General features: G+C 36.7%; 1 long non-coding RNA gene across 2 annotated transcripts in view; it reads left to right on the top strand.

Moving 5' to 3' along the window:
- Positions 1 to 25,630, top strand: part of LOC308057919 — a 45,936-nt gene extending 20,306 nt beyond the window's left edge. Inside the window, exon 4 of one of the 2 annotated variants that reach the window (XR_013925518.1) lies at positions 25,462 to 25,630. This is a non-coding gene — a long non-coding RNA (uncharacterized lncRNA). Of the gene's footprint in view, positions 1 to 25,292; positions 25,397 to 25,461 lie in introns of those variants that run through there. The other variant, XR_013925519.1, reaches the window with a different exon arrangement.
- The last annotated feature ends 1,063 nt before the right edge of the window (positions 25,631 to 26,693 follow it).

Below are 26,693 nucleotides of genomic sequence, written 5' to 3'. Positions count from 1 at the left end.
AGTCTGAGAGTTAAAAAAAAGTCTCACAGGTAAAAAAAGTCTCACGGGTGAAAAAACTCTCACGGGTCAAAAAGTCATGGGTAAAAAGGTCTCGCAGTTAAAAAAAGTCTCACGGGTAAAAAAACATCTCATGGGTAAAACGTCTCAGAGGTAAAAAGTCCCATAGGTAAAAAATGTCTGACGGGAAAAAAATCTGATGGGTAAAAAAAGTCATGGGTAAAAAGCCTCACGGGTAAAAAAAGTCTCAGACGTAAAAAAAGATTCGAGTAAAAAGTCTAGCAGGTAGAAAAGTCTCACAGGTAGCAAAAGTCTCATGGGTAAAAAAGTCTCACGGGTAAAAAGTCTCAGGGGTAAAATAAGTCTCACAGGTAAAAAAAGTCTCACGGGTAAAAAGTCTCAGAGGTAAAAAGTCCCATAGGTAAAAAATGTCTGACGGGAAAAAAGCCTGATGAGTAAAAAAAGTCATGGGTAAAAAGCCTCACAGGTAAAAAAAGTCTCAGAGGTAAAAAAAGATTCGGGTAAAAAGTCTAGCAGGTAGAAAAGTCTCACAGGTAGAGAAAGTCTCATGGGTAAAAAAGTCCCGCAGGTAAAATGTCTCAGGGGTAAAATAAGTCTCACGGGTAAAAAAAGTCTCACAGGTAAAAAAAGTCTCACGGGTGAAAAAACTCTAACGGGTAAAAAGTCTCAGAGGTAAAAACTCCCATAGGTACAATATGTCTGACGGGAAAAAAGCCTGATGAGTAAAAAAAGTCATGGGTAAAAAGCCTCACAAGTAAAAAAATTCTCAGAGGTAAAAAAAGATTCGGGTAAAAAGTCTAGCAGGTAGAAAAGTCTCACAGGTAGAAGAAGTCTCATGGGTAAAGAAGTCTCACGGGTAAAAAGTCTCACGGGTAAATATATTCATGGTAAAAATGTCTGACTTGTAAAAAGAAGTCTGACAGTTAAAAAAAAGTCTCACAGGTAAAAAAAGTCTCACGGGTGAAAAAACTCTCACGGGTAAAAGAAGACATGGTTAAAAAATTCTCGCAGTTAAAAAAAGTCTCACGGGTAAAAAAACATCTCATGGTTAAAACGTCTCAGAGGTAAAAAGTCCCATAGGTAAAAAATGTCTGATGGGAAAAAAGTCTGACGAGTAAAAAAAGTCATGGGTAAAAAGCCTCACAGGTAAAAAAAGTCTCAGAGGTAAAAAAAGATTCGGGTAAAAAGTCTAGCAGGTAGAAAAGTCTCACAGGTAGAGAAAGTCTCATGGGTAAAAAAGTCTCACGGGTAAAAATATTCAATGTAAAAATGTCTGACTTGTAAAAAGAAGTCTGACAGTTAAAAAAAAGTCTCACAGGTAAAAAAAGTCTCACGGGTGAAAAAACTCTCACGGGTAAAAGAAGACATGGTTAAAAAGGTCTAGCAGTTAAAAAAAGTCTCACGGGTAAAAAAACATCTCATGGGTAAACGTCTCAGAGGTAAAAAGTCCCATAGGTAAAAAATGTCTGACAGGAAAAAAGTCTGACGGGTAAAAAAAATCATGGGTAAAAAGCCTCACAGGTAAAAAAAGTCTCAGAGGTAAAAAAAGATTCGGGTAAAAAGTCTAGCAGGTAGAAAAGTCTCACAGGTAGCAAAAGTCTCATGGGTAAAAAAGTCTCACGGGTAAAAAAAGTCTCACGGGTGAAAAAAATCTCTCACGGGTAAAAAGCCTCAGAGGTAAAAAGTCCCATAGGTAAAAAATGTCTTACGGGAAAAAAGTCTGACGGGTATAAAAAGTCATGGGTGAAAAAGCCTCACAGGTAAAAGAAGTCTCAGAGGTAAAAAAAGATTCGGGTAAAAAGTCTAGCAGGTAGAAAAATCTCACAGGTAGAAAAAGTCTCATGGGTAAAAAAGTCTCACGGGTAAAAATATTCATTTATAAAATGTGTGACTTGTAAAAAGAAGTCTGACAGTTAAGAAAAAGTCTCACAGTTAAAAAAAAGTCTCACAGGTGAAAAAACTCTCACGGGTAAAAGAAGACATGGGTAAAAAGGTCTCGCAGTTAAAAAAAGTCTCACGGGTAAAAAAACATCTCAAGGGTAAAACGTCTCAGAGGTAAAAAGTCCCATAGGTAAAAAATGTCTGACGGGAAAAAAGTCTGACGGGTAAAAAAAATCATGGGTAAAAAGCCTCACAGGTAAAAAAAGTCTCAGAGGTAAAAAAAGATTCGGGTAAAAAGTCTAGCAGGTAGAAAAGTCTCACAGGTAGAGAAAGTCTCATGGGTAAAAAAGTCTCACGGGTAAAAATATTCAATGTAAAAATGTCTGACTTGTAAAAAGAAGTCTGACAGTTAAAAAAAAGTCTCACAGGTAAAAAAAGTCTCACGGGTGAAAAAACTCTCACGGGTAAAAGAAGACATGGTTAAAAAGGTCTAGCAGTTAAAAAAAGTCTCACGGGTAAAAAAACATCTCATGGGTAAACGTCTCAGAGGTAAAAAGTCCCATAGGTAAAAAATGTCTGACAGGAAAAAAGTCTGACGGGTAAAAAAAATCATGGGTAAAAAGCCTCACAGGTAAAAAAAGTCTCAGAGGAAAAAAAAGATTCGGGTAAAAAGTCTAGCAGGTAGAAAAGTCTCACAGGTAGCAAAAGTCTCATGGGTAAAAAAGTCTCACGGGTAAAAATATTCAATGTAAAAATGTCTGACTTGTAAAAAGAAGTCTGAGAGTTAAAAAAAAGTCTCACAGGTAAAAAAAGTCTCACGGGTGAAAAAACTCTCACGGGTCAAAAAGTCATGGGTAAAAAGGTCTCGCAGTTAAAAAAAGTCTCACGGGTAAAAAAACATCTCATGGGTAAAACGTCTCAGAGGTAAAAAGTCCCATAGGTAAAAAATGTCTGACGGGAAAAAAATCTGATGGGTAAAAAAAGTCATGGGTAAAAAGCCTCACGGGTAAAAAAAGTCTCAGACGTAAAAAAAGATTCGAGTAAAAAGTCTAGCAGGTAGAAAAGTCTCACAGGTAGCAAAAGTCTCATGGGTAAAAAAGTCTCACGGGTAAAAAGTCTCAGGGGTAAAATAAGTCTCACAGGTAAAAAAAGTCTCACGGGTAAAAAGTCTCAGAGGTAAAAAGTCCCATAGGTAAAAAATGTCTGACGGGAAAAAAGCCTGATGAGTAAAAAAAGTCATGGGTAAAAAGCCTCACAGGTAAAAAAAGTCTCAGAGGTAAAAAAAGATTCGGGTAAAAAGTCTAGCAGGTAGAAAAGTCTCACAGGTAGAGAAAGTCTCATGGGTAAAAAAGTCCCGCAGGTAAAATGTCTCAGGGGTAAAATAAGTCTCACGGGTAAAAAAAGTCTCACAGGTAAAAAAAGTCTCACGGGTGAAAAAACTCTAACGGGTAAAAAGTCTCAGAGGTAAAAACTCCCATAGGTACAATATGTCTGACGGGAAAAAAGCCTGATGAGTAAAAAAAGTCATGGGTAAAAAGCCTCACAAGTAAAAAAATTCTCAGAGGTAAAAAAAGATTCGGGTAAAAAGTCTAGCAGGTAGAAAAGTCTCACAGGTAGAAGAAGTCTCATGGGTAAAGAAGTCTCACGGGTAAAAAGTCTCACGGGTAAATATATTCATGGTAAAAATGTCTGACTTGTAAAAAGAAGTCTGACAGTTAAAAAAAAGTCTCACAGGTAAAAAAAGTCTCACGGGTGAAAAAACTCTCACGGGTAAAAGAAGACATGGTTAAAAAATTCTCGCAGTTAAAAAAAGTCTCACGGGTAAAAAAACATCTCATGGTTAAAACGTCTCAGAGGTAAAAAGTCCCATAGGTAAAAAATGTCTGATGGGAAAAAAGTCTGACGAGTAAAAAAAGTCATGGGTAAAAAGCCTCACAGGTAAAAAAAGTCTCAGAGGTAAAAAAAGATTCGGGTAAAAAGTCTAGCAGGTAGAAAAGTCTCACAGGTAGAGAAAGTCTCATGGGTAAAAAAGTCTCACGGGTAAAAATATTCAATGTAAAAATGTCTGACTTGTAAAAAGAAGTCTGACAGTTAAAAAAAAGTCTCACAGGTAAAAAAAGTCTCACGGGTGAAAAAACTCTCACGGGTAAAAGAAGACATGGTTAAAAAGGTCTAGCAGTTAAAAAAAGTCTCACGGGTAAAAAAACATCTCATGGGTAAACGTCTCAGAGGTAAAAAGTCCCATAGGTAAAAAATGTCTGACAGGAAAAAAGTCTGACGGGTAAAAAAAATCATGGGTAAAAAGCCTCACAGGTAAAAAAAGTCTCAGAGGTAAAAAAAGATTCGGGTAAAAAGTCTAGCAGGTAGAAAAGTCTCACAGGTAGCAAAAGTCTCATGGGTAAAAAAGTCTCACGGGTAAAAAAAGTCTCACGGGTGAAAAAAATCTCTCACGGGTAAAAAGCCTCAGAGGTAAAAAGTCCCATAGGTAAAAAATGTCTTACGGGAAAAAAGTCTGACGGGTATAAAAAGTCATGGGTGAAAAAGCCTCACAGGTAAAAGAAGTCTCAGAGGTAAAAAAAGATTCGGGTAAAAAGTCTAGCAGGTAGAAAAATCTCACAGGTAGAAAAAGTCTCATGGGTAAAAAAGTCTCACGGGTAAAAATATTCATTTATAAAATGTGTGACTTGTAAAAAGAAGTCTGACAGTTAAGAAAAAGTCTCACAGTTAAAAAAAAGTCTCACAGGTGAAAAAACTCTCACGGGTAAAAGAAGACATGGGTAAAAAGGTCTCGCAGTTAAAAAAAGTCTCACGGGTAAAAAAACATCTCAAGGGTAAAACGTCTCAGAGGTAAAAAGTCCCATAGGTAAAAAATGTCTGACGGGAAAAAAGTCTGACGGGTAAAAAAAATCATGGGTAAAAAGCCTCACAGGTAAAAAAAGTCTCAGAGGTAAAAAAAGATTCGGGTAAAAAGTCTAGCAGGTAGAAAAGTCTCACAGGTAGAGAAAGTCTCATGGGTAAAAAAGTCTCACGGGTAAAAATATTCAATGTAAAAATGTCTGACTTGTAAAAAGAAGTCTGACAGTTAAAAAAAAGTCTCACAGGTAAAAAAAGTCTCACGGGTGAAAAAACTCTCACGGGTAAAAGAAGACATGGTTAAAAAGGTCTAGCAGTTAAAAAAAGTCTCACGGGTAAAAAAACATCTCATGGGTAAACGTCTCAGAGGTAAAAAGTCCCATAGGTAAAAAATGTCTGACAGGAAAAAAGTCTGACGGGTAAAAAAAATCATGGGTAAAAAGCCTCACAGGTAAAAAAAGTCTCAGAGGAAAAAAAAGATTCGGGTAAAAAGTCTAGCAGGTAGAAAAGTCTCACAGGTAGCAAAAGTCTCATGGGTAAAAAAGTCTCACGGGTAAAAATATTCAATGTAAAAATGTCTGACTTGTAAAAAGAAGTCTGAGAGTTAAAAAAAAGTCTCACAGGTAAAAAAAGTCTCACGGGTGAAAAAACTCTCACGGGTCAAAAAGTCATGGGTAAAAAGGTCTCGCAGTTAAAAAAAGTCTCACGGGTAAAAAAACATCTCATGGGTAAAACGTCTCAGAGGTAAAAAGTCCCATAGGTAAAAAATGTCTGACGGGAAAAAAATCTGATGGGTAAAAAAAGTCATGGGTAAAAAGCCTCACGGGTAAAAAAAGTCTCAGACGTAAAAAAAGATTCGAGTAAAAAGTCTAGCAGGTAGAAAAGTCTCACAGGTAGCAAAAGTCTCATGGGTAAAAAAGTCTCACGGGTAAAAAGTCTCAGGGGTAAAATAAGTCTCACAGGTAAAAAAAGTCTCACGGGTAAAAAGTCTCAGAGGTAAAAAGTCCCATAGGTAAAAAATGTCTGACGGGAAAAAAGCCTGATGAGTAAAAAAAGTCATGGGTAAAAAGCCTCACAGGTAAAAAAAGTCTCAGAGGTAAAAAAAGATTCGGGTAAAAAGTCTAGCAGGTAGAAAAGTCTCACAGGTAGAGAAAGTCTCATGGGTAAAAAAGTCCCGCAGGTAAAATGTCTCAGGGGTAAAATAAGTCTCACGGGTAAAAAAAGTCTCACAGGTAAAAAAAGTCTCACGGGTGAAAAAACTCTAACGGGTAAAAAGTCTCAGAGGTAAAAACTCCCATAGGTACAATATGTCTGACGGGAAAAAAGCCTGTTTAGTAAAAAAAGTCATGGGTAAAAAGCCTCACAAGTAAAAAAATTCTCAGAGGTAAAAAAAGATTCGGGTAAAAAGTCTAGCAGGTAGAAAAGTCTCACAGGTAGAAGAAGTCTCATGGGTAAAGAAGTCTCACGGGTAAAAAGTCTCACGGGTAAATATATTCATGGTAAAAATGTCTGACTTGTAAAAAGAAGTCTGACAGTTAAAAAAAAGTCTCACAGGTAAAAAAAGTCTCACGGGTGAAAAAACTCTCACGGGTAAAAGAAGACATGGTTAAAAAATTCTCGCAGTTAAAAAAAGTCTCACGGGTAAAAAAACATCTCATGGTTAAAACGTCTCAGAGGTAAAAAGTCCCATAGGTAAAAAATGTCTGACGGGAAAAAAGCCTGACGAGTAAAAAAAGTCATGGGTAAAAAGCCTCACAGGTAAAAAAAGTCTCAGAGGTAAAAAAAGATTCGGGTAAAAAGTCTAGCAGGTAGAAAAGTCTCACAGGTAGCAAAAGTCTCATGGGTAAAAAAGTCTCACGGGTAAAAAAAGTCTCACGGGTGAAAAAAATCTCTCACGGGTAAAAAGCCTCAGAGGTAAAAAGTCCCATAGGTAAAAAATGTCTTACGGGAAAAAAGTCTGACGGGTATAAAAAGTCATGGGTGAAAAAGCCTCACAGGTAAAAGAAGTCTCAGAGGTAAAAAAAGATTCGGGTAAAAAGTCTAGCAGGTAGAAAAATCTCACAGGTAGAAAAAGTCTCATGGGTAAAAAAGTCTCACGGGTAAAAATATTCATTTATAAAATGTGTGACTTGTAAAAAGAAGTCTGACAGTTAAGAAAAAGTCTCACAGTTAAAAAAAAGTCTCACAGGTGAAAAAACTCTCACGGGTAAAAGAAGACATGGGTAAAAAGGTCTCGCAGTTAAAAAAAGTCTCACGGGTAAAAAAACATCTCATGGGTAAAACGTCTCAGAGGTAAAAAGTCCCATAGGTAAAAAATGTCTGACGGGAAAAAAGTCTGACGGGTAAAAAAAGTCATGGGTAAAAAGCCTCACAGGTAAAAAAAGTCTCAGAGGTAAAAAAAGATTCGGGTAAAAAGTCTAGCAGGTAGAAAAGTCTCACAGGTAGAGAAAGTCTCATGGGTAAAAAAGTCCCGCAGGTAAAATGTCTCAGGGGTAAAATAAGTCTCACGGGTAAAAAAAGTCTCACAGGTAAAAAAAGTCTCACGGGTGAAAAAACTCTAACGGGTAAAAAGTCTCAGAGGTAAAAACTCCCATAGGTACAATATGTCTGACGGGAAAAAAGCCTGATGAGTAAAAAAAGTCATGGGTAAAAAGCCTCACAAGTAAAAAAATTCTCAGAGGTAAAAAAAGATTCGGGTAAAAAGTCTAGCAGGTAGAAAAGTCTCACAGGTAGAAAAAGTCTCATGGGTAAAGAAGTCTCACGGGTAAAAAGTCTCACGGGTAAATATATTCATGGTAAAAATGTCTGACTTGTAAAAAGAAGTCTGACAGTTAAAAAAAAGTCTCACAGGTAAAAAAAGTCTCACGGGTGAAAAAACTCTCACGGGTAAAAGAAGACATGGTTAAAAAATTCTCGCAGTTAAAAAAAGTCTCACGGGTGAAAAAAATCTCTCACGGGTAAAAAGCCTCAGAGGTAATAAGTCCCAGAGGTAAAAAATGTCTCACGGGAAAAAAGCCTGATGAGTAAAAAAAGTCATGGGTAAAAAGCCTCACAAGTAAAAAAATTCTCAGAGGTAAAAAAAGATTCGGGTAAAAAGTCTAGAAGGTAGAAAAATCTCACAGGTAGAAAAAGTCTCATGGGTAAAAAAGTCTCACGGGTAAAAATATTCATTTATAGAATTTGTGACTTGTAAAAAGAAGTCTGACAGTTAAAAAAAAGTCTCACAGTTAAAAAAAAGTCTCACGGGTGAAAAAACTCTCACGGGTAAAAGAAGACATGGGTAAAAAGGTCTCGCAGTTAAAAAAAGTCTCACGGGTAAAAAAACATCTCATGGGTAAAACGTCTCAGAGGTAAAAAGTCCCATAGGTAAAAAATGTCTGACGGGAAAAAAGTCTGACGGGTAAAAAAAATCATGGGTAAAAAGCCTCACAGGTAAAAAAAGTCTCAGAGGTAAAAAAAGATTCGGGTAAAAAGTCTAGCAGGTAGAAAAGTCTCACAGGTAGAGAAAGTCTCATGGGTAAAAAAGTCTCACGGGTAAAAATATTCAATGTAAAAATGTCTGACTTGTAAAAAGAAGTCTGACAGTTAAAAAAAAGTCTCACAGGTAAAAAAAGTCTCACGGGTGAAAAAACTCTCACGGGTAAAAGAAGACATGGTTAAAAAGGTCTAGCAGTTAAAAAAAGTCTCACGGGTAAAAAAACATCTCATGGGTAAACGTCTCAGAGGTAAAAAGTCCCATAGGTAAAAAATGTCTGACAGGAAAAAAGTCTGACGGGTAAAAAAAATCATGGGTAAAAAGCCTCACAGGTAAAAAAAGTCTCAGAGGAAAAAAAAGATTCGGGTAAAAAGTCTAGCAGGTAGAAAAGTCTCACAGGTAGCAAAAGTCTCATGGGTAAAAAAGTCTCACGGGTAAAAATATTCAATGTAAAAATGTCTGACTTGTAAAAAGAAGTCTGAGAGTTAAAAAAAAGTCTCACAGGTAAAAAAAGTCTCACGGGTGAAAAAACTCTCACGGGTCAAAAAGTCATGGGTAAAAAGGTCTCGCAGTTAAAAAAAGTCTCACGGGTAAAAAAACATCTCATGGGTAAAACGTCTCAGAGGTAAAAAGTCCCATAGGTAAAAAATGTCTGACGGGAAAAAAATCTGATGGGTAAAAAAAGTCATGGGTAAAAAGCCTCACGGGTAAAAAAAGTCTCAGACGTAAAAAAAGATTCGAGTAAAAAGTCTAGCAGGTAGAAAAGTCTCACAGGTAGCAAAAGTCTCATGGGTAAAAAAGTCTCACGGGTAAAAAGTCTCAGGGGTAAAATAAGTCTCACAGGTAAAAAAAGTCTCACGGGTAAAAAGTCTCAGAGGTAAAAAGTCCCATAGGTAAAAAATGTCTGACGGGAAAAAAGCCTGATGAGTAAAAAAAGTCATGGGTAAAAAGCCTCACAGGTAAAAAAAGTCTCAGAGGTAAAAAAAGATTCGGGTAAAAAGTCTAGCAGGTAGAAAAGTCTCACAGGTAGAGAAAGTCTCATGGGTAAAAAAGTCCCGCAGGTAAAATGTCTCAGGGGTAAAATAAGTCTCACGGGTAAAAAAAGTCTCACAGGTAAAAAAAGTCTCACGGGTGAAAAAACTCTAACGGGTAAAAAGTCTCAGAGGTAAAAACTCCCATAGGTACAATATGTCTGACGGGAAAAAAGCCTGTTTAGTAAAAAAAGTCATGGGTAAAAAGCCTCACAAGTAAAAAAATTCTCAGAGGTAAAAAAAGATTCGGGTAAAAAGTCTAGCAGGTAGAAAAGTCTCACAGGTAGAAGAAGTCTCATGGGTAAAGAAGTCTCACGGGTAAAAAGTCTCACGGGTAAATATATTCATGGTAAAAATGTCTGACTTGTAAAAAGAAGTCTGACAGTTAAAAAAAAGTCTCACAGGTAAAAAAAGTCTCACGGGTGAAAAAACTCTCACGGGTAAAAGAAGACATGGTTAAAAAATTCTCGCAGTTAAAAAAAGTCTCACGGGTAAAAAAACATCTCATGGTTAAAACGTCTCAGAGGTAAAAAGTCCCATAGGTAAAAAATGTCTGACGGGAAAAAAGCCTGACGAGTAAAAAAAGTCATGGGTAAAAAGCCTCAGAGGTAAAAAAAGTCTCAGAGGTAAAAAAAGATTCGGGTAAAAAGTCTAGCAGGTAGAAAAGTCTCACAGGTAGAGAAAGTCTCATGGGTAAAAAAGTCTCACGGGTAAAAAGTCTCAGGGGTAAAATAAGTCTCAGGGGTAAAAAAAGTCTCATGGGTAAAAAAAGTCTCACGGGTAAAAAAAGTCTCACGGGTGAAAAAAATCTCTCACAGTAAAAAGCCTCAGAGGTAAAAAGTCCCATAGGTAAAAAATGTCTTACGGGAAAAAAGTCTGACGGGTAAAAAAAGTCATGGGTGAAAAAGCCTCACAGGTAAAAGAAGTCTCAGAGGTAAAAAAAGATTCGGGTAAAAAGTCTAGCAGGTAGAAAAATCTCACAGGTAGAAAAAGTCTCATGGGTAAAAAAGTCTCACGGGTAAAAATATTCATTTATAAAATGTGTGACTTGTAAAAAGAAGTCTGACAGTTAAGAAAAAGTCTCACAGTTAAAAAAAAATCTCACAGGTGAAAAAACTCTCACGGGTAAAAGAAGACATGGGTAAAAAGGTCTCGCAGTTAAAAAAAGTCTCACGGGTAAAAAAACATCTCATGGGTAAAACGTCTCAGAGGTAAAAAGTCCCATAGGTAAAAAATGTCTGACGGGAAAAAAGTCTGACGGGTAAAAAAAGTCATGGGTAAAAAGCCTCACAGGTAAAAAAAGACTCAGATGTAAAAAAAGATTCAGGTAAAAAGTCTAGCAGGTAGAAAAGTCTCACAGGTAGAAAAAGTCTCATGGGTAAAAAAGTCTCACGGGTAAAAATATTCAATGTAAAAATGTGTGACTTGTAAAAAGAAGTCTGACAGTTAAGAAAAAGTCTCACAGTTAAAAAAAAGTCTCACAGGTGAAAAAACTCTCACGGGTAAAAGAAGACATGGGTAAAAAGGTCTCGCAGTTAAAAAAAGTCTCACGGGTAAAAAAACATCTCATGGGTAAAACGTCTCAGAGGTAAAAAGTCCCATAGGTAAAAAATGTCTGACGGGAAAAAAGTCTGACGGGTAAAAAAAATCATGGGTAAAAAGCCTCACAGGTAAAAAAAGTCTCAGAGGTAAAAAAAGATTCGGGTAAAAAGTCTAGCAGGTAGAAAAGTCTCACAGGTAGAGAAAGTCTCATGGGTAAAAAAGTCTCACGGGTAAAAATATTCAATGTAAAAATGTCTGACTTGTAAAAAGAAGTCTGACAGTTAAAAAAAAGTCTCACAGGTAAAAAAAGTCTCACGGGTGAAAAAACTCTCACGGGTAAAAGAAGACATGGTTAAAAAGGTCTAGCAGTTAAAAAAAGTCTCACGGGTAAAAAAACATCTCATGGGTAAACGTCTCAGAGGTAAAAAGTCCCATAGGTAAAAAATGTCTGACAGGAAAAAAGTCTGACGGGTAAAAAAAATCATGGGTAAAAAGCCTCACAGGTAAAAAAAGTCTCAGAGGAAAAAAAAGATTCGGGTAAAAAGTCTAGCAGGTAGAAAAGTCTCACAGGTAGCAAAAGTCTCATGGGTAAAAAAGTCTCACGGGTAAAAATATTCAATGTAAAAATGTCTGACTTGTAAAAAGAAGTCTGAGAGTTAAAAAAAAGTCTCACAGGTAAAAAAAGTCTCACGGGTGAAAAAACTCTCACGGGTCAAAAAGTCATGGGTAAAAAGGTCTCGCAGTTAAAAAAAGTCTCACGGGTAAAAAAACATCTCAAGGGTAAAACGTCTCAGAGGTAAAAAGTCCCATAGGTAAAAAATGTCTGACGGGAAAAAAATCTGATGGGTAAAAAAAGTCATGGGTAAAAAGCCTCACGGGTAAAAAAAGTCTCAGACGTAAAAAAAGATTCGAGTAAAAAGTCTAGCAGGTAGAAAAGTCTCACAGGTAGCAAAAGTCTCATGGGTAAAAAAGTCTCACGGGTAAAAAGTCTCAGGGGTAAAATAAGTCTCACAGGTAAAAAAAGTCTCACGGGTAAAAAGTCTCAGAGGTAAAAAGTCCCATAGGTAAAAAATGTCTGACGGGAAAAAAGCCTGATGAGTAAAAAAAGTCATGGGTAAAAAGCCTCACAGGTAAAAAAAGTCTCAGAGGTAAAAAAAGATTCGGGTAAAAAGTCTAGCAGGTAGAAAAGTCTCACAGGTAGAGAAAGTCTCATGGGTAAAAAAGTCCCGCAGGTAAAATGTCTCAGGGGTAAAATAAGTCTCACGGGTAAAAAAAGTCTCACAGGTAAAAAAAGTCTCACGGGTGAAAAAACTCTAACGGGTAAAAAGTCTCAGAGGTAAAAACTCCCATAGGTACAATATGTCTGACGGGAAAAAAGCCTGTTTAGTAAAAAAAGTCATGGGTAAAAAGCCTCACAAGTAAAAAAATTCTCAGAGGTAAAAAAAGATTCGGGTAAAAAGTCTAGCAGGTAGAAAAGTCTCACAGGTAGAAGAAGTCTCATGGGTAAAGAAGTCTCACGGGTAAAAAGTCTCACGGGTAAATATATTCATGGTAAAAATGTCTGACTTGTAAAAAGAAGTCTGACAGTTAAAAAAAAGTCTCACAGGTAAAAAAAGTCTCACGGGTGAAAAAACTCTCACGGGTAAAAGAAGACATGGTTAAAAAATTCTCGCAGTTAAAAAAAGTCTCACGGGTAAAAAAACATCTCATGGTTAAAACGTCTCAGAGGTAAAAAGTCCCATAGGTAAAAAATGTCTGACGGGAAAAAAGTCTGACGAGTAAAAAAAGTCATGGGTAAAAAGCCTCACAGGTAAAAAAAGTCTCAGAGGTAAAAAAAGATTCGGGTAAAAAGTCTAGCAGGTAGAAAAGTCTCACAGGTAGAGAAAGTCTCATGGGTAAAAAAGTCTCACGGGTAAAAATATTCAATGTAAAAATGTCTGACTTGTAAAAAGAAGTCTGACAGTTAAAAAAAAGTCTCACAGGTAAAAAAAGTCTCACGGGTGAAAAAACTCTCACGGGTAAAAGAAGACATGGTTAAAAAGGTCTAGCAGTTAAAAAAAGTCTCACGGGTAAAAAAACATCTCATGGGTAAACGTCTCAGAGGTAAAAAGTCCCATAGGTAAAAAATGTCTGACAGGAAAAAAGTCTGACGGGTAAAAAAAATCATGGGTAAAAAGCCTCACAGGTAAAAAAAGTCTCAGAGGTAAAAAAAGATTCGGGTAAAAAGTCTAGCAGGTAGAAAAGTCTCACAGGTAGCAAAAGTCTCATGGGTAAAAAAGTCTCACGGGTAAAAAAAGTCTCACGGGTGAAAAAAATCTCTCACGGGTAAAAAGCCTCAGAGGTAAAAAGTCCCATAGGTAAAAAATGTCTTACGGGAAAAAAGTCTGACGGGTATAAAAAGTCATGGGTGAAAAAGCCTCACAGGTAAAAGAAGTCTCAGAGGTAAAAAAAGATTCGGGTAAAAAGTCTAGCAGGTAGAAAAATCTCACAGGTAGAAAAAGTCTCATGGGTAAAAAAGTCTCACGGGTAAAAATATTCATTTATAAAATGTGTGACTTGTAAAAAGAAGTCTGACAGTTAAGAAAAAGTCTCACAGTTAAAAAAAAGTCTCACAGGTGAAAAAACTCTCACGGGTAAAAGAAGACATGGGTAAAAAGGTCTCGCAGTTAAAAAAAGTCTCACGGGTAAAAAAACATCTCAAGGGTAAAACGTCTCAGAGGTAAAAAGTCCCATAGGTAAAAAATGTCTGACGGGAAAAAAGTCTGACGGGTAAAAAAAATCATGGGTAAAAAGCCTCACAGGTAAAAAAAGTCTCAGAGGTAAAAAAAGATTCGGGTAAAAAGTCTAGCAGGTAGAAAAGTCTCACAGGTAGAGAAAGTCTCATGGGTAAAAAAGTCTCACGGGTAAAAATATTCAATGTAAAAATGTCTGACTTGTAAAAAGAAGTCTGACAGTTAAAAAAAAGTCTCACAGGTAAAAAAAGTCTCACGGGTGAAAAAACTCTCACGGGTAAAAGAAGACATGGTTAAAAAGGTCTAGCAGTTAAAAAAAGTCTCACGGGTAAAAAAACATCTCATGGGTAAACGTCTCAGAGGTAAAAAGTCCCATAGGTAAAAAATGTCTGACAGGAAAAAAGTCTGACGGGTAAAAAAAATCATGGGTAAAAAGCCTCACAGGTAAAAAAAGTCTCAGAGGAAAAAAAAGATTCGGGTAAAAAGTCTAGCAGGTAGAAAAGTCTCACAGGTAGCAAAAGTCTCATGGGTAAAAAAGTCTCACGGGTAAAAATATTCAATGTAAAAATGTCTGACTTGTAAAAAGAAGTCTGAGAGTTAAAAAAAAGTCTCACAGGTAAAAAAAGTCTCACGGGTGAAAAAACTCTCACGGGTCAAAAAGTCATGGGTAAAAAGGTCTCGCAGTTAAAAAAAGTCTCACGGGTAAAAAAACATCTCATGGGTAAAACGTCTCAGAGGTAAAAAGTCCCATAGGTAAAAAATGTCTGACGGGAAAAAAATCTGATGGGTAAAAAAAGTCATGGGTAAAAAGCCTCACGGGTAAAAAAAGTCTCAGACGTAAAAAAAGATTCGAGTAAAAAGTCTAGCAGGTAGAAAAGTCTCACAGGTAGCAAAAGTCTCATGGGTAAAAAAGTCTCACGGGTAAAAAGTCTCAGGGGTAAAATAAGTCTCACAGGTAAAAAAAGTCTCACGGGTAAAAAGTCTCAGAGGTAAAAAGTCCCATAGGTAAAAAATGTCTGACGGGAAAAAAGCCTGATGAGTAAAAAAAGTCATGGGTAAAAAGCCTCACAGGTAAAAAAAGTCTCAGAGGTAAAAAAAGATTCGGGTAAAAAGTCTAGCAGGTAGAAAAGTCTCACAGGTAGAGAAAGTCTCATGGGTAAAAAAGTCCCGCAGGTAAAATGTCTCAGGGGTAAAATAAGTCTCACGGGTAAAAAAAGTCTCACAGGTAAAAAAAGTCTCACGGGTGAAAAAACTCTAACGGGTAAAAAGTCTCAGAGGTAAAAACTCCCATAGGTACAATATGTCTGACGGGAAAAAAGCCTGTTTAGTAAAAAAAGTCATGGGTAAAAAGCCTCACAAGTAAAAAAATTCTCAGAGGTAAAAAAAGATTCGGGTAAAAAGTCTAGCAGGTAGAAAAGTCTCACAGGTAGAAGAAGTCTCATGGGTAAAGAAGTCTCACGGGTAAAAAGTCTCACGGGTAAATATATTCATGGTAAAAATGTCTGACTTGTAAAAAGAAGTCTGACAGTTAAAAAAAAGTCTCACAGGTAAAAAAAGTCTCACGGGTGAAAAAACTCTCACGGGTAAAAGAAGACATGGTTAAAAAATTCTCGCAGTTAAAAAAAGTCTCACGGGTAAAAAAACATCTCATGGTTAAAACGTCTCAGAGGTAAAAAGTCCCATAGGTAAAAAATGTCTGACGGGAAAAAAGCCTGACGAGTAAAAAAAGTCATGGGTAAAAAGCCTCAGAGGTAAAAAAAGTCTCAGAGGTAAAAAAAGATTCGGGTAAAAAGTCTAGCAGGTAGAAAAGTCTCACAGGTAGAGAAAGTCTCATGGGTAAAAAAGTCTCACGGGTAAAAAGTCTCAGGGGTAAAATAAGTCTCAGGGGTAAAAAAAGTCTCACGGGTGAAAAAAATCTCTCACAGTAAAAAGCCTCAGAGGTAAAAAGTCCCATAGGTAAAAAATGTCTTACGGGAAAAAAGTCTGACGGGTAAAAAAAGTCATGGGTGAAAAAGCCTCACAGGTAAAAGAAGTCTCAGAGGTAAAAAAAGATTCGGGTAAAAAGTCTAGCAGGTAGAAAAATCTCACAGGTAGAAAAAGTCTCATGGGTAAAAAAGTCTCACGGGTAAAAATATTCATTTATAAAATGTGTGACTTGTAAAAAGAAGTCTGACAGTTAAGAAAAAGTCTCACAGTTAAAAAAAAATCTCACAGGTGAAAAAACTCTCACGGGTAAAAGAAGACATGGGTAAAAAGGTCTCGCAGTTAAAAAAAGTCTCACGGGTAAAAAAACATCTCATGGGTAAAACGTCTCAGAGGTAAAAAGTCCCATAGGTAAAAAATGTCTGACGGGAAAAAAGTCTGACGGGTAAAAAAAGTCATGGGTAAAAAGCCTCACAGGTAAAAAAAGACTCAGATGTAAAAAAAGATTCAGGTAAAAAGTCTAGCAGGTAGAAAAGTCTCACAGGTAGAAAAAGTCTCATGGGTAAAAAAGTCTCACGGGTAAAAATATTCAATGTAAAAATGTGTGACTTGTAAAAAGAAGTCTGACAGTTAAGAAAAAGTCTCACAGTTAAAAAAAAGTCTCACAGGTGAAAAAACTCTCACGGGTAAAAGAAGACATGGGTAAAAAGGTCTCGCAGTTAAAAAAAGTCTCACGGGTAAAAAAACATCTCATGGGTAAAACGTCTCAGAGGTAAAAAGTCCCATAGGTAAAAAATGTCTGACGGGAAAAAAGTCTGACGGGTAAAAAAAGTCATGGGTAAAAAGCCTCACAGGTAAAAAAAGTCTCAGAGGTAAAAAAAGATTCGGGTAAAAAGTCTAGCAGGTAGAAAAGTCTCACAGGTAGAAAAAGTCTCATGGGTAAAAAAGTCTCACAGGTAGCAAAAGTCTCATGGGTAAAAAAGTCCCGCAGGTAAAATGTCTCAGGGGTAAAATAAGTCTCACGGGTAAAAAAAGTCTCACAGGTAAAAAAAGTCTCACGGGTGAAAAAACTCTAACGGGTAAAAAGTCTCAGAGGTAAAAACTCCCATAGGTACAATATGTCTGACGGGAAAAAAGCCTGATGAGTAAAAAAAGTCATGGGTAAAAAGCCTCACAAGTAAAAAAATTCTCAGAGGTAAAAAAAGATTCGGGTAAAAAGTCTAGCAGGTAGAAAAGTCTCACAGGTAGAAAAAGTCTCATGGGTAAAGAAGTCTCACGGGTAAAAAGTCTCACGGGTAAATATATTCATGGTAAAAATGTCTGACTTGTAAAAAGAAGTCTGACAGTTAAAAAAAAGTCTCACAGGTAAAAAAAGTCTCACGGGTGAAAAAACTCTCACGGGTAAAAGAAGACATGGTTAAAAAATTCTCGCAGTTAAAAAAAGTCTCACGGGTAAAAAAACATCTCATGGTTAAAACGTCTCAGAGGTAAAAAGTCCCATAGGTAAAAAATGTCTGACGGGAAAAAAGTCTGACGGGTAAAAAAAGTCATGGGTAAAAAGCCTCACAGGTAAAAAAAGTCTCAGAGGTAAAAAAAGATTCGGGTAAAAAGTCTAGCAGGTAGAAAAGTCTCACAGGTAGAAAAAGTCTCATGGGTAAAAAAGTCTCACGGGTAAAAAGTCTCAGGGGTAAAATAAGTCTCAGGGGTAAAAAAAGTCTCACGGGTGAAAAAAATCTCTCACGGGTAAAAAGCCTCAGAGGTAAAAAGTCCCATAGGTAAAAAATGTCTTACGGGAAAAAAGTCTGACGGGTAAAAAAAGTCATGGGTGAAAAAGCCTCACAGGTAAAAGAAGTCTCAGAGGTAAAAAAAGATTCGGGTAAAAAGTCTAGCAGGTAGAAAAATCTCACAGGTAGAAAAAGTCTCATGGGTAAAAAAGTCTCACGGGTAAAAATATTCATTTATAAAATGTGTGACTTGTAAAAAGAAGTCTGACAGTTAAGAAAAAGTCTCACAGTTAAAAAAAAGTCTCACAGGTGAAAAAACTCTCACGGGTAAAAGAAGACATGGGTAAAAAGGTCTCGCAGTTAAAAAAAGTCTCACGGGTAAAAAAACATCTCATGGGTAAAACGTCTCAGAGGTAAAAAGTCCCATAGGTAAAAAATGTCTGACGGGAAAAAAGTCTGACGGGTAAAAAAAATCATGGGTAAAAAGCCTCACAGGTAAAAAAAGTCTCAGAGGTAAAAAAAGATTCGGGTAAAAAGTCTAGCAGGTAGAAAATTCTCACAGGTAGAAAAAGTCTCATGGGTAAAAAAGTCTCACAGGTAGCAAAAGTCTCATGGGTAAAAAAGTCTCACGGGTAAAAAGTCTCAGGGGTAAAATAAGTCTCACGGGTAAAAAAAGTCTCACAGGTAAAAAAAGTCTCACGGGTGAAAAAACTCTAACGGGTAAAAAGTCTCAGTGGTAAAAACTCCCATAGGTACAATATGTCTGACGGGAAAAAAGCCTGATGAGTAAAAAAAGTCATGGGTAAAAAGCCTCACAAGTAAAAAAATTCTCAGAGGTAAAAAAAGATTCGGGTAAAAAGTCTAGCAGGTAGAAAAGTCTCACAGGTAGAAAAAGTCTCATGGGTAAAGAAGTCTCACGGGTAAAAAGTCTCACGGGTAAATATATTCATGGTAAAAATGTCTGACTTGTAAAAAGAAGTCTGACAGTTAAAAAAAAGTCTCACAGGTAAAAAAAGTCTCACGGGTGAAAAAACTCTCACGGGTAAAAGAAGACATGGTTAAAAAATTCTCGCAGTTAAAAAAAGTCTCACGGGTAAAAAAACATCTCATGGTTAAAACGTCTCAGAGGTAAAAAGTCCCATAGGTAAAAAATGTCTGACGGGAAAAAAGCCTGACGGGTAAAAAAAGTCATGGGTAAAAAGCCTCACAGGTAAAAAAAGTCTCAGAGGTAAAAAAAGATTTGCGTAAAAAGTCTAGCAGGTAGAAAAGTCTCACAGGTAGAGAAAGTCTCATGGGTAAAAAAGTCTCACGGGTAAAAATATTCAATGTAAAAATGTCTGACTTGTAAAAAGAAGTCTGAGAGTTAAAAAAAAGTCTCACAGGTAAAAAAAGTCTCACGGGTGAAAAAACTCTCACGGGTAAAAGAAGACATGGTTAAAAAGGTCTAGCAGTTAAAAAAAGTCTCACGGGTAAAAAAACATCTCATGGGTAAAACGTCTCAGAGGTAAAAAGTCCCATAGGTAAAAAATGTCTGACAGGAAAAAAGTCTGACGGGTAAAAAAAATCATGGGTAAAAAGCCTCACAGGTAAAAAAAGTCTCAGAGGAAAAAAAAGATTCGGGTAAAAAGTCTAGCAGGTAGAAAAGTCTCACAGGTAGCAAAAGTCTCATGGGTAAAAAAGTCTCACGGGTAAAAAGTCTCAGGGGTAAAATAAGTCTCAGGGGTAAAAAAAGTCTCATGGGTAAAAAAAGTCTCACGGGTAAAAATATTCATTTATAAAATGTGTGACTTGTAAAAAGAAGTCTGACAGTTAAGAAAAAGTCTCACAGTTAAAAAAAAATCTCACAGGTGAAAAAACTCTCACGGGTAAAAGAAGACATGGGTAAAAAGGTCTCGCAGTTAAAAAAAGTCTCACGGGTAAAAAAACATCTCATGGGTAAAACGTCTCAGAGGTAAAAAGTCCCATAGGTAAAAAATGTCTGACGGGAAAAAAGTCTGACGGGTAAAAAAAGTCATGGGTAAAAAGCCTCACAGGTAAAAAAAGTCTCAGAGGTAAAAAAAGATTCGGGTAAAAAGTCTAGCAGGTAGAAAATTCTCACAGGTAGAAAAAGTCTCATGGGTAAAAAAGTCTCACAGGTAGCAAAAGTCTCATGGGTAAAAAAGTCTCACGGGTAAAAAGTCTCAGGGGTAAAATAAGTCTCACGGGTAAAAAAAGTCTCACAGGAAAAAAAAGTCTCACGGGTGAAAAAACTCTAACGGGTAAAAAGTCTCAGAGGTAAAAACTCCCATAGGTACAATATGTCTGACGGGAAAAAAGCCTGATGAGTAAAAAAAGTCATGGGTAAAAAGCCTCACAAGTAAAAAAATTCTCAGAGGTAAAAAAAGATTCGGGTAAAAAGTCTAGCAGGTAGAAAAGTCTCACAGGTAGAAAAAGTCTCATGGGTAAAGAAGTCTCACGGGTAAAAAGTCTCACGGGTAAATATATTCATGGTAAAAATGTCTGACTTGTAAAAAGAAGTCTGACAGTTAAAAAAAAGTCTCACAGGTAAAAAAAGTCTCACGGGTGAAAAAACTCTCACGGGTAAAAGAAGACATGGGTAAAAAGGTCTCGCAGTTAAAAAAAGTCTCACGGGTAAAAAAACATCTCATGGTTAAAACGTCTCAGAGGTAAAAAGTCCCATAGGTAAAAAATGTCTGACGGGAAAAAAGCCTGACGAGTAAAAAAAGTCATGGGTAAAAAGCCTCACAGGTAAAAAAAGTCTCAGAGGTAAAAAAAGATTCGGGTAAAAAGTCTAGCAGGTAGAAAAGTCTCACAGGTAGAGAAAGTCTCATGGGTAAAAAAGTCTCACGGGTAAAAATATTCAATGTAAAAATGTCTGACTTGTAAAAAGAAGTCTGACAGTTAAAAAAAATTCTCGCAGTTAAAAAAAGTCTCACGGGTGAAAAAACTCTCACGGGTAAAAAAAGACATGGTTAAAAAGGTCTAGCAGTTAAAAAAAGTCTCACGGGTAAAAAAACATCTCATGGGTAAACGTCTCAGAGGTAAAAAGTCCCATAGGTAAAAAATGTCTGACAGGAAAAAAGTCTGACGGGTAAAAAAAATCATGGGTAAAAAGCCTCAGAGGTAAAAAAAGTCTCAGAGGTAAAAAAAGATTCGGGTAAAAAGTCTAGCAGGTAGAAAAGTCTCACAGGTAGAAAAAGTCTCATGGGTAAAAAACTCTCACGGGTAAAAATATTCAATGTAAAAATGTCTGACTTGTAAAAAGAAGTCTGAGAGTTAAAAAAAAGTCTCACAGGTAAAAAAAGTCTCACGGGTGAAAAAACTCTCACGGGTCAAAGAAGTCACGGGTAAAAAGGTCTCGCAGTTAAAAAAAGTCTCACGGGTAAAAAAACATCTCATGGGTAAAACGTCTCAGAGGTAAAAAGTCCCATAGGTAAAAAATGTCTGACGGGAAAAAAATCTGATGGGTAAAAAAAGTCATGGGTAAAAAGCCTCACGGGTAAAAAAAGTCTCAGACGTAAAAAAAGATTCGAGTAAAAAGTCTAGCAGGTAGAAAAGTCTCACAGGTAGCAAAAGTCTCATGGGTAAAAAAGTCTCACGGGTAAAAAGTCTCAGGGGTAAAATAAGTCTCACGGGTAAAAAAAGTCTCATGGGTAAAAAAAGTCTCACGGGTAAAAAAAGTCTCACGGGTGAAAAAAATCTCTCACGGGTAAAAAGCCTCAGAGGTAATAAGTCCCATAGGTACAAAATGTCTCACGGGAAAAAAGTCTGATGGGTAAAAAAAGTCATGGGTAAAAAAACTCACAGGTAAAAAAAGTCTCAGAGGTAAAAAAAGATTCGGGTAAAAAGTCTAGAAGGTAGAAAAATCTCACAGGTAGAAAAAGTCTCATGGGTAAAAAAGTCTCACGGGTAAAAATATTCATTTATAGAATTTGTGACTTGTAAAAAGAAGTCTGACAGTTAAAAAAAAGTCTCACAGGTAAAAAAAGTCTCACGGGTGAAAAAACTCTCACGGGTCAAAGAAGTCATGGGTAAAAAGGTCTCACAGTTAAAAAGAGTCTCACGGGTAAAAAAACATCTCATGGGTAAAACGTCTCAGAGGTAAAAAGTCCCATAAGTAAAAAATGTCTGACGGGAAAAAAGTCTGACGGGTAAAAAAAGTCATGGGTAAAAAGCCTCACAGGTAAAAAAAGTCTCAGAGGTATAAAAAGATTCGGGTAAAAAGTCTAGCAGGTAGAAAAGTCTCACAGGTAGAAAAAGTCTCATGGGTAAAAAAGTCTCACGGGTAAAAATATTCATTTATAGAATTTGTGACTTGTAAAAAGAAGTCTGAGAGTTAAAAAAAAGTCTCACAGGTAAAAAAAGTCTCACGGGTGAATAAACTCTCACGGGTAAAAGAAGACATGGGTAAAAAGGTCTCGCAGTTAAAAAAAGTCTCACGGGTAAAAAAACATCTCATGGGTAAAACGTCTCAGAGGTAAAAAGTCCCATAGGTAAAAAATGTCTGACGGGAAAAAAGTCTGACGGGTAAAAAAAGTCATGGGTAAAAAGCCTCACAGGTAAAAAAAGTCTCAGAGGTAAAAAAAGATTCAGGTAAAAAGTCTAGCAGGTAGAAAAGTCTCACAGGTAGCAAAAGTCTCATGGGTAAAAAAGTCCCGCAGGTAAAGAGTCTCATGGTTAAAATAAGTCTCAGGGGTAAAAAAAGTCTCATGGGTAAAAAAAGCCTCACAGGTAAAAAAAGTCTCAGAGGTAAAAAAAGATTCGGGTAAAAAGTCTAGCAGGTAGAAAAGTCTCACGGGTAAAAATATTCAATGTAAAAATGTCTGACTTGCAAAAAGAAGTCTGACAGTTAAGAAAAAGTCTCACAGGTAGAAAAAGTCTCACGGGTGAAAAAACTCTCACGGGTAAAAGAAGACATGGTTAAAAAGGTCTCGCAGTTAAAAAAAGTCTCATTGGTAAAAAAACATCTCATGGGTAAAACGTCTCAGAGGTAAAAAGTCCCATAGGTAAAAAATGTCTGACGGGAAAAAAGTCTGACGGGTAAAAAAAGTCATGGGTAAAAAGCCTCACAGGTAAAAAAAGTCTCAGAGGTAAAAAAAGATTCAGGTAAAAAGTCTAGCAGGTAGAAAAGTCTCACAGGTAGCAAAAGTCTCATGGGTAAAAAAGTCCCGCAGGTAAAGAGTCTCATGGTTAAAATAAGTCTCAGGGGTAAAAAAAGTCTCACAGGTAAAAAAAGTCTCACGGGTGAAAAAACTCTCACGGGTAAAAAGTCTCAGAGGTAAAAAGTCCCATAGGTAAAAAATGTCTCACGGGAAAAAAGCCTGTTTAGTAAAAAAAGTCATGGGTAAAAAGCCTCACATTTAAAAAAAGTCTCAGATGTAAAAAAAGATTCGGGTAAAAAGTCTAGCAGGTAGAAAAGTCTCACAGGTAGAGAAAGTCTCATGGGTAAAAAAGTCCCGCAGGTCAAATGTCTCAGGGGTAAAATAAGTCTCACGGGTAAAAAAAGTCTCACAGGTAAAAAAAGTCTCACGGGTGAAAAAACTCTAACGGGTAAAAAGTCTCAGAGGTAAAAACTCCCATAGGTACAATATGTCTGACGGGAAAAAAGCCTGATGAGTAAAAAAAGTCATGGGTAAAAAGCCTCACAAGTAAAAAAATTCTCAGAGGTAAAAAAAGATTCGGGTAAAAAGTCTAGCAGGTAGAAAAGTCTCACAGGTAGAAAAAGTCTCATGGGTAAAGAAGTCTCACGGGTAAAAAGTCTCACGGGTAAATATATTCATGGTAAAAATGTCTGACTTGTAAAAAGAAGTCTGACAGTTAAAAAAAAGTCTCACAGGTAAAAAAAGTCTCACGGGTGAAAAAACTCTCACGGGTAAAAGAAGACATGGTTAAAAAATTCTCGCAGTTAAAAAAAGTCTCACGGGTAAAAAAACATCTCATGGTTAAAACGTCTCAGAGGTAAAAAGTCCCATAGGTAAAAAATGTCTGACGGGAAAAAAGCCTGATGAGTAAAAAAAGTCATGGGTAAAAAGCCTCACAGGTAAAAAAAGTCTCAGAGGTAAAAAAAGATTCGGGTAAAAAGTCTAGCAGGTAGAAAAGTCTCACAGGTAGAGAAAGTCTCATGGGTAAAAAAGTCTCACGGGTAAAAATATTCAATGTAAAAATGTCTGACTTGTAAAAAGAAGTCTGACAGTTAAAAAAAAGTCTCACAGGTAAAAAAAGTCTCACGGGTGAAAAAACTCTCACGGGTAAAAGAAGACATGGTTAAAAAGGTCTCGCAGTTAAAAAAAGTCTCACGGGTAAAAAAACATCTCATGGGTAAACGTCTCAGAGGTAAAAAGACCCATAGGTAAAAAATGTCTGACAGGAAAAAAGTCTGACGGGTAAAAAAAATCATGGGTAAAAAGCCTCAGAGGTAAAAAAAGTCTCAGAGGAAAAAAAAGATTCGGGTAAAAAGTCTAGCAGGTAGAAAAGTCTCACAGTTAGCAAAAGTCTCATGGGTATAAAAGTCTCACGGGTAAAAAGTCTCAGGGGTAAAATAAGTCTCAGGGGTAAAAAAAGTCTCATGGGTAAAAAAAGTCTCACGGGTAAAAAGTCTCAGGGGTAAAATAAGTCTCAGGGGTAAAAAAAGTCTCATGGGTAAAAAAAGTCTCACGGGTAAAAAAAGTCTCACGGGTGAAAAAAATCTCTCACGGGTAAAAAGCCTCAGAGGTAATAAGTCCCATAGGTACAAAATGTCTCACGGGAAAAAAATCTGACGGGTAAAAAAAGTCATGGGTAAAAAGCCTCACAGGTAAAAAAAGTCTCAGAGGTAAAAAAAGATTCGGGTAAAAAGTCTAGAAGGTAGAAAAATCTCACAGGTAGAAAAAGTCTCATGGGTAAAAAAGTCTCACGGGTAAAAATATTCATTTATAGAATTTGTGACTTGTAAAAAGAAGTCTGACAGTTAAAAAAAAGTCTCACAGGTAAAAAAAGTCTCACGGGTGAAAAAACTCTCACGGGTCAAAGAAGTCATGGGTAAAAAGGTCTCACAGTTAAAAAGAGTCTCACGGGTAAAAAAACATCTCATGGGTAAAACGTCTCAGAGGTAAAAAGTCCCATAGGTAAAAAATGTCTGACGGGAAAAAAGTCTGACGGGTAAAAAAAGTCATGGGTAAAAAGCCTCACAGGTAAAAAAAGTCTCAGAGGTAAAAAAAGATTCGGGTAAAAAGTCTAGCAGGTAGAAAAGTCTCACAGGTAGAGAAAGTCTCATGGGTAAAAAAGTCTCACGGGTAAAAATATTCAATGTAAAAATGTCTGACTTGTAAAAAGAAGTCTGACAGTTAAGAAAAAGTCTCACAGGTAAAAAAAGTCTCACGGGTGAAAAAACTCTCACGGGTAAAAGAAGACATGGTTAAAAAGGTCTCGCAGTTAAAAAAAGTCTCATTGGTAAAAAAACATCTCATGGGTAAAACGTCTCAGAGGTAAAAAGTCCCATAGGTAAAAAATGTCTGACGGGAAAAAAGTCTGACGGGTAAAAAAAGTCATGGGTAAAAAGCCTCACAGGTAAAAAAAGTCTCAGAGGTAAAAAAAGATTCAGGTAAAAAGTCTAGCAGGTAGAAAAGTCTCACAGGTAGCAAAAGTCTCATGGGTAAAAAAGTCCCGCAGGTAAAGAGTCTCATGGTTAAAATAAGTCTCAGGGGTAAAAAAAGTCTCACAGGTAAAAAAAGTCTCACGGGTGAAAAAACTCTCACGGGTAAAAAGTCTCAGAGGTAAAAAGTCCCATAGGTAAAAAATGTCTCACGGGAAAAAAGCCTGTTTAGTAAAAAAAGTCATGGGTAAAAAGCCTCACATTTAAAAAAAGTCTCAGATGTAAAAAAAGATTCGGGTAAAAAGTCTAGCAGGTAGAAAAGTCTCACAGGTAGAGAAAGTCTCATGGGTAAAAAAGTCCCGCAGGTCAAATGTCTCAGGGGTAAAATAAGTCTCAGAGGTAAAAAAAGTCTCACAGGTAAAAAAAGTCTCACGGGTGAAAAAACTCTAACGGGTAAAAAGTCTCGGAGGTAAAAACTCCCATAGGTACAATATGTCTGACGGGAAAAAAGCCTGATGAGTAAAAAAAGTCATGGGTAAAAAGCCTCACAAGTAAAAAAATTCTCAGAGGTAAAAAAAGATTTGGGTAAAAAGTCTAGCAGGTAGAAAAGTCTCACAGGTAGAAAAAGTCTCATGGGTAAAGAAGTCTCACGGGTAAAAAGTCTCACGGGTAAATATATTCATGGTAAAAATGTCTGACTTGTAAAAAGAAGTCTGACAGTTAAAAAAAAGTCTCACAGGTAAAAAAAGTCTCACGGGTGAAAAAACTCTCACGGGTAAAAGAAGTCATGGGTAAAAAGGTCTCACAGTTAAAAAGAGTCTCACGGGTAAAAAAACATCTCATGGGTAAAACGTCTCAGAGGTAAAAAGTCCCATAGGTAAAAAATGTCTGACGGGAAAAAAGTCTGACGGGTAAAAAAAGTCATGGGTAAAAAGCCTCACAGGTAAAAAAAGTCTCAGAGGTAAAAAAAGATTCGGGTAAAAAGTCTAGCAGGTAGAAAAGTCTCACAGGTAGCAAAAGTCTCATGGGTAAAAAACTCTCACGGGTAAAAATATTCAATGTAAAAATGTCTGACTTGTAAAAAGAAGTCTAACAGTTAAAAAAAAGTCTCACAGGTAAAAAAAGTCTCACGGGTGAAAAAACTCTCACGGGTCAAAGAAGTCATGGGTAAAAAGGTCTCACAGTTAAAGAGAGTCTCACGGGTAAAAAAACATCTCATGGGTAAAACGTCTCAGAGGTAAAAAGTCCCATAGGTAAAAAATGTCTGACGGGAAAAAAGTCTGACGGGTAAAAAAAGTCATGGGTAAAAAAACTCACAGGTAAAAAAAATCTCAGAGGTAAAAAAAGATTCGGGTAAAAAGTCTAGCAGGTAGAAAAGTCTCACAGGTAGAGAAAGTCTCATGGGTAAAAAAGTCTCACGGGTAAAAATATTCATTTATAAAATGTGTGACTTGTAAAAAGAAGTCTGACAGTTAAAAAAAAGTCTCACAGGTAAAAAAAGTCTCACGGGTGAAAAAACTCTCACGGGTAAAAGAAGACATGGGTAAAAAGGTCTCGCAGTTAAAAAAAGTCTCATGGGTAAAAAAACATCTCATGGGTAAAACGTCTCAGAGGTAAAAAGTCCCATAGGTAAAAAATGTCTGACGGGAAAAAAGTCTGACGGGTAAAAAAAGTCATGGGTAAAAAGCCTCACAGGTAAAAAAAGTCTCAGAGGTAAAAAAAGATTCAGGTAAAAAGTCTAGCAGGTAGAAAAGTCTCACAGGTAGCAAAAGTCTCATGGGTAAAAAAGTCCGGCAGGTAAAGAGTCTCATGGTTAAAATAAGTCTCAGGGGTAAAAAAAGTCTCACAGGTAAAAAAAGTCTCACGGGTGAAAAAACTCTCACGGGTAAAAAGTCTCAGAGGTAAAAAGTCCCATAGGTAAAAAATGTCTCACGGGAAAAAAGC

This window comes from Falco punctatus (assembly GCF_963210335.1).
Source record: "Falco punctatus genome assembly, contig: scaffold_41, whole genome shotgun sequence".
Taxonomy (NCBI): domain Eukaryota; kingdom Metazoa; phylum Chordata; class Aves; order Falconiformes; family Falconidae; genus Falco; species Falco punctatus.
Note: the sequence above shows the minus strand (reverse complement) of the source record. Positions and strands in the feature narration are given on the sequence as shown.